We start from the raw sequence: 12,407 nt of genomic DNA on the forward strand, positions 1-12,407 counted from the left end.
AGTCCCATGACAGCAGCTGCTACATCTGTTGTATTTTGGTGCCACTCCTGGCACCTAGCGCTGAGCCCAGTACCTGGCAGATACTGGCTTCATTCTTCAGACTTGAAAGAACGAATGAACATTGTGAGCCAGGAAGGGAGTACTGAGCCCATTTAACAGACGAGGAGGCTGAGGCTGTGGGTATTTCTCCACCTGCCTGAGGTCATCCAGGCAACTCCACACCCAGGCTTTCTCCCCTTCCCCCTGCCGCCAGGTGGGCCTCACAGTAACATCAGAGGTGTTTAGTCCCCTCCAGACGGGATACCAAGGGCCTGAGAAGTTAGGGCCCTGCCTGGCTTCTCACGGGAGGTGGGAGGAGAGGAAGCTCTGGTCTGGGGACACTGGGTCTCACCTAATCGGTCAGCGTTCTCACGGTACCTCTGGATATGGTTGGCAAAGGCTCCTTGCGTGAGGATTTTCTTTCTGAGTGTCTTTTTAATAGATTTGCAATGTCATTCTTTGTGCTTCACAGATCCCAGCTTGCTGCTGCAAAGACAATCCCTTCTCCAACCAGAAGACGGAGACTTCCTGTTTGTTTTCCTAACAGCAGCTGAGACAGGAGGTAGTTCTCTGGGACATCTCCCCTGCTGCGTGGAAACGAGTTCTCGTGTAGTGAAGGGGAAACCGCAGGTGGAGCAGGAGAAACATTGTGCTGTGTGCTGCTGCTGGGATTTCACTTAAGAGGGAGAGAGCCCGGACTCCCACCTGTCAATGGGAGGCGCGTCAAAACGACCATCAGGAGATCGATAGGCGGGAGGGGACAGACACTGCAAGACTTTTTGGAAAATGCCATCTGCCACACACACTTCCTTCCTTCCTCACTACCCAGTAACAAGGAGGAGGAGACCACCATGGATGGCTCAGATCTAGGTGAATTTATGAGGGCAGTGACGGGGCAGGACCTCAGCCCACGTGGAAGGCAGGGAAGAGACTGCCCTGCCCCAGGCAACCCAAAGCGTCAACAAATGACAGATGCTCTTTTTTTTAGACAATTAATTTCAATGGGGTGACGTTGATTAATTAGAGTACATAGAGTCAGAGAAAACATCTCCAGGTTATTTTGACATTTAGTTATGTTATATACCCGTCACCCAAAGTCAAATTGTCTTCCATCACCTCCTTCTATTTGGTTTTCTTTGTGCCCCTCCCCTTCCCCTACCCCCTCCCTCTCCTCCCCCCCACCCCGTAACCACCGCACTCTTGTCCATGTCCCTGAGTCTCATTTTTGTGTCCCACCTATGTATGGAATCATACAGTTCTTAGTTTTTTCTGATTTACTTATTTCACTCAGTATCATGTTATCAGGGTCCATCCATGTTGTCGTGAATGATCCGATGTCATCATTGCTTATGGCTGAGTAGTATTCCATAGTATATAAGTACCACATCTTCGTTATCCAATCCTCTATCATCGGTTGCCTAGCTGTTCGGTGGATATATGTTGAGACTTCTCCGGGCAGCTAGTTAGGACAGAAATATCCTGCAGAAAGTTTCTTGAGGGCTGCTGTACAAACGAGGCTGACTTTTCTCCCTCAGTTCCCTGCTCCACCACGAGATATCGCCACGGCTTGACTTTCCCTCGTGCCCGAAGGTCTAACGTTTTACTGGTGCGGAACATTCCAGCCAGGCAAGCTAGTGGCCAGTGGAGCCGTCTCGGAGGCGAGCCTGGCCATTGTTCCTCGATGCCCGCCTGTTTCCTTGTAGCTGCTTTGGGGTGTTAGAAAATTGGATTAAAGCTTCAATCGCATTTTCCCCTAAACACAAAAGTCCAAAATTAGTAGCACATTTCTAGCAGACCTCACTTAAAGCCACATCAAATTAAACAGAGTTGTTTTAACATGGCCCTGTATAGACTGAGCAGCCTGGATGGGAAAGGTTTATGAAGTGAGGTATGTTTGTAAATACGGGAGAGCTCAAAATTGTTTTGACCTTGTGATATTTGAACCATATTCTTGTAAATTGTATTCAACTTGGAATTGACATCCTGTGGATTTACAGTCCTCCCTGCCCCCCACATATTGCTTCGGGATTTTATTACAGGCTCGTTTGATGATGTTTTGTTTTTATAAATGCCAGTGTTACCCCAAGTTGCGTGAGATCAAAGGATCTTGAAGATAGAAGCCCTCTCTCAGAGTGCCTGGTTAGCTCCCAGAACCCTCTCCTCTTAGGGATGGGTAAACTGAGGCACAAGGAGGTTAAAATAGATCGTTCAAGCCACTCAAGAGAGCGGGTGCTTGGGCTGGGAGTGAACTTCAGGCTCCCGAATGCAGACTAGGGGGACTGGGTTGAATGCACGGGTGGAAGGGATACAGGCAGGTCTGAACTCCACACAGAGCGACCTCCCTTACCAGCTGTGTGACCTCAGCCATGTCCCTAACCTCTTTGAGCTCCCGTCTCCCCTGCCCCTGTGAAGTAAAATGAGGTGATAACAATTCCTAAGATCGATTCCCGGCCAGGGCACACAGGAGAGGCGCCCATCTGCTTCTCCACCCCTCCTCCTCTCCTTCCTCTCTGTCTCTCTCTCTTCCCCTCCCACAGCCAAGGCTCCATTGGAGCAAAGTTGGCCTGGGCGCTGAGGATGGCTCCATGGCCTCTGCCTCAGGAGCTAGAATGGCTCTGGTTGCAGCAGAGCAACGCCCCAGATGGGCAGAACATCGCCCCCTGGTGGGCATGCCGGGTGGATCCCGGTCGGGCGCATGCGGGAGTCTGTCTATTTGCCTCCTCACTTTTCACTTTGGAAAAATATAAAAACAAAACAAACCCCTGAAGATAAAGTGATTCTAGCAGGTGCCCAGATATTCTTTCTTCCTGCCTAATGGCTCCCTGCCCAGTGCATGTCCCACTACAACAGGCCAGGGACGAGGCGATGGAGTGGGGGTGGACCTGGAGGCAGTGGGCGAGGGGGCCCCAAGTGGGAGGAGGCGATCGTTCATGTAGTTGCTCGAAGTACAGCCTCTGAGCGTCAGGGGCTGAGACGTGAGCGTTCCTGGGGGCTAGTCCGCACAGGGGTTGTGCACTCCGGTGCAGAGGCCCCGCCTGCCTGTGCCTTCGCTATGGGGAATCTTTTGCTACCATACTCACCCCTCCAGACTCGACGCAGACATCAGCTCCATCCCACAGTCCCTGGCCGCCACTCACCCGCTGTCTGTCTCCACAGATTCGTGTGTTCTGCACGTTTCATGGAATCACATGTGAGCTTTGTGACAGGTTTCTCTCCCTTCGCAGGTGTTTTCAAGTTTCATCCGTGTTGTAGAATAAGAACTTCATCCCTTGTATGGCTGGACAGTATTCCATTGTATGGATACACCACATCCCTACATGTGTTGAGTCATTTCTCCATTGATGGACATTGGGTGACCTCTGCCTTTTGGCTACCATGAATAATGCTGCAATGAACCATCACATACAAGACTTTGTGTGGACATATGTTTTTGATTCCCTTGGGTGTAGACCTAGGCATGGAACTGCTGTGTTACAGGATTGCTTTACACATAACTTTTTGAAGAACTGTCTGATTGTTCTCCAAAGCAGCAGCACCATTTTGCATTCCCAGCAGCAGTGTATCAGGGCTCCAGTTCCCCCACATCCTCGCCAACCAGCACTTGTTATTATCGGTCTTAGTGATTGTAGCCATCCTAGTGGGTGTGAACTGGTAGTTCACTATGGTTTTTGATTTCCCTGATGATTGGTGATGTTGAGTGCCTTTTCTTGTGGTTATTGGCTATTTGAATACCTTCCTTGAAGAACTGTGTATTCAGATTCTTGGCCCCCTTTTTTTTTTCTTACAGAGACAGAGAGAGTCAGAGAGAGGGACAGACAGGCAGGAACAAAGAGAGATGAGAAGCATCAATCATCAGTTTTTCATTGCAACACCTTAGTTGTTCATTGATTGCTTTCTCATATGTGCCTTGACCATGGGCCTTCAGCAGACTGAGTAACCCCTTGCTCAAGCCAGCGACCTTGGGTCCAAGCTGGTGAGCTTTGCTCAAACCAGATGAGCCCGCACTCAAGCTGGCGACCTCGGGGTCTCGAACCTGGGTCCTCTGCATCCCAGTCCGATGCTCTATCCACTGCGCCACCGCCTGGTCAGGCTTTGGCCCATTTTTAAAATGAGGTGTTTTATTTTTTATTTTTTATTGTTGAGCTGTAAGAGTTCTTTAATTTATTCTGAACATGAGATTCTTATCATATACACGATTGAAAAAGATTTTCTCCGATTCCCTCCTTTCACTTTATTACTAGTGTCCTTTGACGCACAAAGTTTTTGTTTGGCAAAGTCGATTTGTCTATGTTTTCTTTCATTACTTGTGATTTTGGTGCCTGATTAAGAAACCATCGCCTAGCCTAACCTGTGAAGGCACACTGGCTAGAGCCTTGACCTGGAGTGCCAAGGTTGCTGGTTCGAGGCCCCAGGCTTGCGGGTCAAGGCACATACCAGAAATAACTACCAAGTTGGTGCTTCCTGCTCCTCTTCCCGCCCTTCTCTGTCTCTCTCTCTCTCTCAAATCAATAAATGAAATCTTAAAAAAGAAGGAAAGAAGGAAGGAAGGAAGGAAGGAAGGAAGGAAGGAAGGAAGGAAGGAAGGAACCATTGTCTAATTTAAGGTCATAAAAATTTATGCCTAGGTTTTTTTCTAAGAATTTTAGTTTTAGCTCTTGCACTTTGGTCCTTGATTTATTTGGAGTTCATTTTTGTATGTGGTGTGAGGTAGGGTCCAAATTTATTCTTTCGCATGCGGCTACCCAGTTGTCCCCGCACCATTTGTTTAAAAGATTATTCTTTGTCTCATTAAATGGCTTTGGCACCTTTGTTGAAAATAAATTGACCATAAATGTGAGGGTTTATTTCTGACCTCTCGATTCGAGTTCTTTGATCTATACATTTATCCTTATGCCAGAACCACAGTGTTTTGCTTACTCTAGTTTTATAGTGAGTTTTGAAATTGAGAAGTGTGAGTCCTCCCACATTATGCTTTTTAAAGTTTGTTTTGGCTCTTCTGGGTCCCTTACATTTCCATATAAATTCTTGTGAGCTTGTCCATTTCTGCAAAACAAAACAAAACAAAAATGCTATTGAGTTTTTTTTTTCTTTTTTTTTTTTTTTCTTTTTTTTTTCATTTTTCTGAAGCTGGAAACAGGGAGAGACAGTCAGACAGACTCCCGCATGCGCCCGACCGGGATCCACCCGGCACGCCCACCAGGGGCGAAGCTCTGCCCACCAGGGGGCGATGCTCTGCCCATCCTGGGCATCGCCATGTTGCGACCAGAGCCACTCTAGCGCCTGAGGCAGAGGCCACAGAGCCATCCCCAGCGCCCGGGCCATCTTTGCTCCAATGGAGCCTCGGCTGTGGGAGGGGAGGAGAGAGACAGAGAGGAAAGCGCGGCGGAGGGGTGGAGAAGCAAATGGGCGCTTCTCCTGTGTGCCCTGGCCGGAATCGAACCTGGGTCCTCCGCACGCTAGGCCGACGCTCTACCGCTGAGCCAACCGGCCAGGGCCTGCTATTGAGTTTTTGATGGGAATTGCATAGGATCTGTAGATACATTTGGGGAGTATTGCCATTTTAACAATATTAAGTCTTCTAATCCATAAACACGGGATCTTTTTTTATTTATTTAGGTGGTCTTTAATTTTTTTCAACTATATTTTGTAGTTTTAGCGTATAAACGTTATACTTCTTTGGCTAAATTTATTCCTAGGTATTTTATTCTTTTTGACAGTATTGAAAATGGAACTGTTTCCCTCATTTAATTTCCAGGCTATGGTCTGAGCCACGGGAGGGCAGAGTCCTTTGGCATAGACAGGCAGCGAGCGGCGCACCAACTTGGGGTTCCTCGTCCCCAGGCACCGAGACGTGGCCCTGTGCCTGCGTCAGTGGGGTGTGAATGGAGGTGGCCGGCGTCAGGCCTGGCCCTCCACACCGTCTTTCCCCACCTCGGAGCCCAGGGTGACCGTGGAAGCCGCCGTGGGAGGTGCCGGAGTTTCCTCCTGAATGACCCTGTGGAGAAGAGCAGACCCCACCCCCAGCAGACAGCTACGTCTTTGCGGGACTGTCAGGGGAGTGAGGAACATTGAGTGAAGTCACTGAAATGTTGGAGTTCGTTTGTTACAGGAGCTGATGTGACCTCAGCAAGGACGGCCAGCCTCGTTTCTGAGCCTCCAGCAGCCACGCGCATCGTGCGTCGTAGGTGCTCAGTAAGTTCTTCTGAAGGCTTGCGTTTCGGGCCCCGCTGGCTTGACGCTCCCAAGATGTCTTTGATTTTCCCCTTTTCTCCAACAATTGAGCGAATTAATTCATTCCGGTATCGCCTGGAGTGCAACAAAATTATATTTCGGGCAAGTGTCGACAGCGGGAAATCTGTAGGTGATAACAAGAACCCTTTCACTGGCAAAATATCTTTTAGGTACTGTTTAAAAATTGCTTCTACGTATGTTTTATCATTTGACCTCCATCCCATCCCCGTGAGCTTGGGGAGCCAGCTACCCTATTTGACTGTTGTGGACACTGAGGTCCAGGAATATAGAGTCATTAGCCCAAAGCTATAGAACTAGGAAGTAAGTCACCCCAGAAGGAGAAGGGAAAGTGGGGGTTCAGCTAGGACGCTTTTGAAGGACCAGAGCTGAGAGCTCTGCCCCTACTCCATTAGCCATCGCTCAGTCCTACGATCCCCAACCGAACTGCAAGGGAGGCCGGCAAGTGTAGAGCAGGAAGAAGAAACCGGGTGGCCACGGCCTCCGCGTCTCCCACGGCTTATATCTGGATCAGAAGTCAACAAAGGCTGATACACCTTGGAGAGGACAGGGCAGGATTTGGCCGTTGGTGTTTTAGGATGTGCCATTGCCAGCATCCTGGGGGTGGTTCCCTCCCCCCCCCCTTGAGCCTTAACTTTTCCACAGATCAAACAGGTGGCTGTCCCCAGTCTGTTGGGCCCTGGACCCCAGGAGGAGGGGGTGTAGCCCGAGTTGTGACCCAGAGTCTTGGAACCCCCATGCAAACCTGGCGCTGCGGTAGATGGGATGGCTGTTGGTGTTACTGGGACTAAGGAGAAACACATTTATTTGAAAACACGTGCTGCTTGCTTTTGTTTTTGTCATGGACATTCTCAATTAGCACTCACGGAGAAATGTAATTTCTATCAGGTGAGGATTTGTGAAATACTTTCTTATGTAAGAAGTCTTTACAAAGAAAAATGTCTGGAGCCACGGAATTAGCTTGTTTCCATCAACAACTATCAGAGGGGAGCCTTCCCTATGCCAGGCTCTGCACTTGGTTAATGAACTAGAAAATGTAACTCCTGTGCCCAAGGGGCTGGAAGTCCGGGCACAAATGTGTGTATTGGTGGAAGGGACACATACATGTAAACAGACAGTTAAAAAACAATTGGATAAATATCTTGATCGGAGAAAGCACCTCATCCTTAGAAACACAACAGGGCACCTATTTCAGGGTGGGCTTATCAGAGAACACTGCCTGGAAGAGGCGGCATTTAAATGGAGACTTGGCAGTTTATAGGAGTTAGTCCAGGTAAGAGGTGAAGGAAGGGCATTGCATTCGAGGTGGAGGGAGCAGGTGAAGACTTAGAGGCAAGAATGATTGAGGAGCACAGGCAATAAAAGAAAGAATAGATAAATTGGACTACCTCAAAACTGTAGACTTCTGTGCGTCCAAGGGCACTATCGACAAAATGAAGAGGGAATCAATGAACGGAAGCTGCAAGTCATGAACCTGTAATGAGTTAATGTCCAGAATATACAGACTCAGTCTGTCAGCAACCAAAAGCCTGATGAAAAAATGGCCAAAGGACATGAGTGGACATTTCTCCAAAGAAGACATAGAAACGGCCAGTTAAACACATGAAAGGATGTTCAGCATCACTAATCATCAGGGAAACGCAAATCCAAACCCACAAGGAGCACCACCTCACACTCATTAGCATGGCAACTCTCGGAAAACAAACAGGAAATAACAAGCTTTGGGAGGATGTGGGTGAATCGAGCCCTGTGCACCACTGATGGGAATGCAAAATGGGGCAGCAACTTTGGAAAAACAGTACGGCCATTCCTCAAGAGTTAAAAACAGAGTTACTGCATGATCCAGCCATTCTACCTCTGGGCGCGTGCCCAAGATGTAAGGCAGGGATGCGAACAGGTATGTGTATGCCCATGCTCACGCAGCGTTACTCGTGATAGGGAAAGGTGGAAGAACCTGAGTGCCCAGCGATGGGTGGATGGATGAATGGATGGATGGACAAAATGTGGTCCATACATACAGTGGGATACTATTCAGCCTTGAGAAGGAAGGACATTCTGACCCACGCTACAACACGAAGACATGATGCCGAGTGACCTAAGCCAGTCATAAAAAGACAAACACTGCACGCTTCCACTTCGGAGGTCTCTGGCATCGTAGAGACAGAAAGCGGAATGGTGGGTGCCCGGGGCAGGGGCGGGGGTGGGGTAGTGGGAACAGGGAGTCACTGTTTAATGCAGACAGAGCTTCAGTTTGGAAAGAGGAAGAGTTTTGGAGATGAAGATGTGTAGGCACCGAATGCCACTTACTAGTTAACGCGGTGAATTTGATGCCATGTATATTTTACCGCACTAAGGAGCGAGGGAATGGTGAAGGGCCTTCTGGGGACGCTGAGCGCAGTGCGGCCTGGACGGTGTCTGAGGGGAGGAGGGACACTGTGAGCGCCCCGAGGGGCTTCGGGGCTCCTCCTCCCATTTCCTCCGCAGAGCAGAGCGGAGAGCTCCCCGAGGCCCTGCCTGGCCGGGCCTCTTGTCTCAAAGGCATTTCGGAAATGCCTTGCTCCAGAGGGCACCGCTTCCTGCCACTGAGACTTGGGGAAACTGTCCTGGGAACTTGTCCCAGAGCACTGACCTCTCTGGCTGGCCTCCTGGAACCTCTAAAAAGTTCATTGAGCGCAAAGGGAGAGGCTGTGGCATGCGGGGTCTGCTCCTCATTGGGAGACCAAACTGCCCTTTAAAAAAGAAATTAATTCAGAATAAGTCCTTAGGATCACAAATCATTAACAGGCATGTTCCAAAAATGTCCAAATAATTTCAACCTCACAGGGTTCAGACCCGGCTGTGCTGTAAATGGGGGAATTGTTCGGGATGGAAAGAGGGAGAAAGCCCAACAGAGATTCCAACTTCAAATGTGGACTTTTTTTTCTTTTTAAGATAAAAAAAAATATTTTAAAACTAATTTTAGAGAGAAAGGAAGGGAGACAGACAGACAGAAAGAGAGAGAGACAGAAACATTGATCTGTTTCCGCATTTGCCCTTACCAGGGATCGAACCAGCAACCTCTGCACAGTAGGATGATGCTCTAACCAACCAACCACCCACCATGGGCTTTTCTTTCTCTCTCTCTCTCTCTCTCTCTCTCTCTCTCTGTTTTTTTTTTAAACATTTTTTTAAATCTTTGTTTCTTTTTTTTATTTATTCATTTTTTAGAGAGGAGAGGGAGAGACAGAGAGAGAGAGAGGAGAGGCAGAGAGAGAAGGGAGGAGCTGGAAGCATCAACTCCCATATGTGCCTTGACCAGGCAAGCCCAGGGTTTCGAACCGGCGACCTCAGCATTTCCAGGTCGACGCTTTATCCACTGTGCCACCACAGGTCAGGCTCTCTCTTTTCTTTAAGCTAGGAGAGGTATCCATTGAAGGTATCTTTCTTTCGTTTCCCTCTTTGTATCTTCAGAGGGGGTCACAAGAGGTTCACATCCAGCCGAGCGGCCACCCTGTGACTCTCAGCCCGCTGGACACAGATGGATACCAGGAATCTCCCCACGTGGACATAGTGAGTCTTGATCTTCGGAACAGAGAATCCCGTCCCATCAGAAGGCTAGAGCCCAACACTTTGCAGCATTTTACAGACTGACTGATGGTGGTGCTTTGTCTCCAAGCGAATTGTCTTCTAATGTCCCTATGTCCTGGCAAGACGGAGGGGTGGTGACTGAAGGTACCGGCCTCCCTTGAGCTAGACCAGGCTGGATTTCAATCCTGGAGGCCCCCAGGAGGTGGAGCTCATTAGATAACAAAACGTGTCCTGTGGTGGCCCTTGGAGTTCTGGGTCCTTTCTCCAGGTCAGCTTCCTGGTTGTCTAGGAGGTTTGGTAAGAACCTCCCTACCCCCACCCCCTCGCCCTTCCTCTCCAGAGCTTCGGTTAGCTTTTCACAGTCTCTTTAAGATGCACAGAGGATATTTCAACTTCAGAGGGGCAGCGGAGCTGGGGCCCTTTCTGCATCTGTGACCCCTAGAACTTTGAGCTGCACAAGCCAGCACTCCTCCTGGTCCAAGGCCAGCGGGGCGCCACAGAGCAATTTCCGCCCCTTGACCTGACAGTGACAGTTGGCTGGGGCTTCCTCATTCTCTCTCTCTCTCTCTCTCTCTGTCCCCCTCGGTGCCCAGGCCTTCTGGACTTTAAGACCGACAGGGTCTTGTCATAAAGTCTGGCTCCGTGGAATAGGCTGAAGAGAGTCAGAAACTGATAAATTTCCTTTTGCTCTGCAAAGCCACTCAGGGAAAATAAATCACAGCTGTGGTTCTAGCTGGTGGGTCAGGGCCGGTGGAAGCCAGAACACGTTGCTTCTGGAGCTCGGGGTTCCTCGACGCCTTGGCATGTTTCATATCCGAACGGGACCCCTCCCTGCGCACCCCCCCCCCCCAGGCTCAGAGCAAGGCAAGGAACCTAATTAGGTGAAAATCATTTAAATGGTTTTCAAGGCATTGCTTGATTTAAAGCATTTATCACCACCTAACGGATAATTAACAGCAGGACAAACGACTGAACAAAAGCTCCCTTCTATTCAGAGGGATTATGTTAATTTTCATTAATCTTATATATTACCATCTCTCCCCGGATGAATGTTATCTTAAAGGCCCAAATGCCTCCTTTGATCTTGGGGAAAAGGAAAAAAGAGAGAGAGAGAGAGGAGAGAGAAAGAAGAGAAGATTGTAACCCGTGTTTGTTTGGAAATGACACTTGAACAGCAAGCAGGCTCCAAGTGGTGTCCACGAGTCAGCCCAGCCTCCGGCGGCGAGGAGGCCGGTTCTGATGGTTCTGCCGGTTCCGCGTGAGGCCTGCGAGCCCCGCCTTCCCCGGGGAGGCCGGAGAATGGGGCTGGCCCAGTTGTGTCAAGTCCCCTTCAGGGTTGTTGGTTCGCTCTGGTTCTACAAGAGTATGCTCGAATTCCCTGATGACATCCCACGCCTTCCTTACACAATTTTGTAAAAAATAAAAGTCACCATGGGGCAGAACAGGTACCAAGGACCTCGCCACATAAATTCTCGTGTCTGCCCATGCTTCTATCAATACATGGATCACCCAAAACATTTCCATTAAAAAAGACAATGGGTTCAAAGCACAGTGCGATAGAAATTCAGTATTTGGCATCGTTGGTTTTCTTGGCTTTGTGCATGCTAAACCTGATATTTCTATTGATACAGTATATATATATATATATATATATATATATATATATATATGAAGAAAAGACAATGGAAATGAAGTGAAATCACAAGATTCTATTGCCGAATGCGCATCGAGTAGCTTCCTGTCGTGTACGTGAAACGTTGGGGGGAAAATGAATTCAGGAAGCCCTCGTTCTTGCCTAGAGACGTGTAACGGATTAACAGTAATAATAATTAAGTACACTTATTCAGGGCCTGTGCGGCAGGCACGGGACTCAAGCACCGTGTTGATCTCCACAGCAATCGTATCATCACGGGGCAGTTTACAAGCTGAAGAGGCTGAGCCTCAGAGAGGTTAATGACCTTGCCCCAGGTCACCCAGCACAGAAGCCGTGAGTCACGGTGGTGGCCATGGGTTTTGCCATATTCTCTTCAGATCCAGCCAGGGCTCCTTGAGCACCCCCAAAGCCAGGGCTTTCTGTGAAAATAGCCTCATTCGACCCCGGCTCAGTCTGGCGAGGCAAGCGGTGCCACCCCTGAGGTTCCCGGTAGCGAGAGACTGGCATCCAGTCGCGTCCGCCTCCTGCTGGGAGGAGACGGGGTCGCCAGGGGCTCGGGGCCGGGCGAGGGGGTGAGGGGCCGGGCCTAGATAAACCCCAGCGGGCTCCACCGGCGGAGAGCTGGGCTGGGAGCGGAGCCGGAGCTGTTTACTCAGCTTCAGGGGGAGAGATTGCCTCCAGGTCCCTGGTTGGTGATAAAGCCCATTCTGTTTTCAAACCAAACACGCGGCCTCTCCTTGGAGGACTGGGAAGTTTGGGAAGGAAGATAACCGCCCGTCTCCGTGTGGATCTTTCCAGCCCTGTCATCAACCGAGTATCTCACGGGGCAACCTCGAGAGGGACTCTCCCAAAGAGACCCGACCCTCCGTCGGCAACTTCAAAGGACAGCCCTCCAGGA

The 12,407-nt window shown here is 49.5% G+C and overlaps 1 pseudogene; it reads left to right on the forward strand.

Moving 5' to 3' along the window:
• The first annotated feature begins 11,400 nt into the window (after positions 1-11,400).
• LOC136307217 (small nucleolar RNA SNORA8) lies at positions 11,401-11,488 on the forward strand (annotated as a pseudogene).
• Positions 11,489-12,407: the final 919 nt, after the last annotated feature.

The sequence above is a fragment of the Saccopteryx bilineata genome, chromosome 5 (genome assembly GCF_036850765.1).
Source record: "Saccopteryx bilineata isolate mSacBil1 chromosome 5, mSacBil1_pri_phased_curated, whole genome shotgun sequence".
Taxonomy (NCBI): Eukaryota; Metazoa; Chordata; class Mammalia; order Chiroptera; family Emballonuridae; genus Saccopteryx; species Saccopteryx bilineata.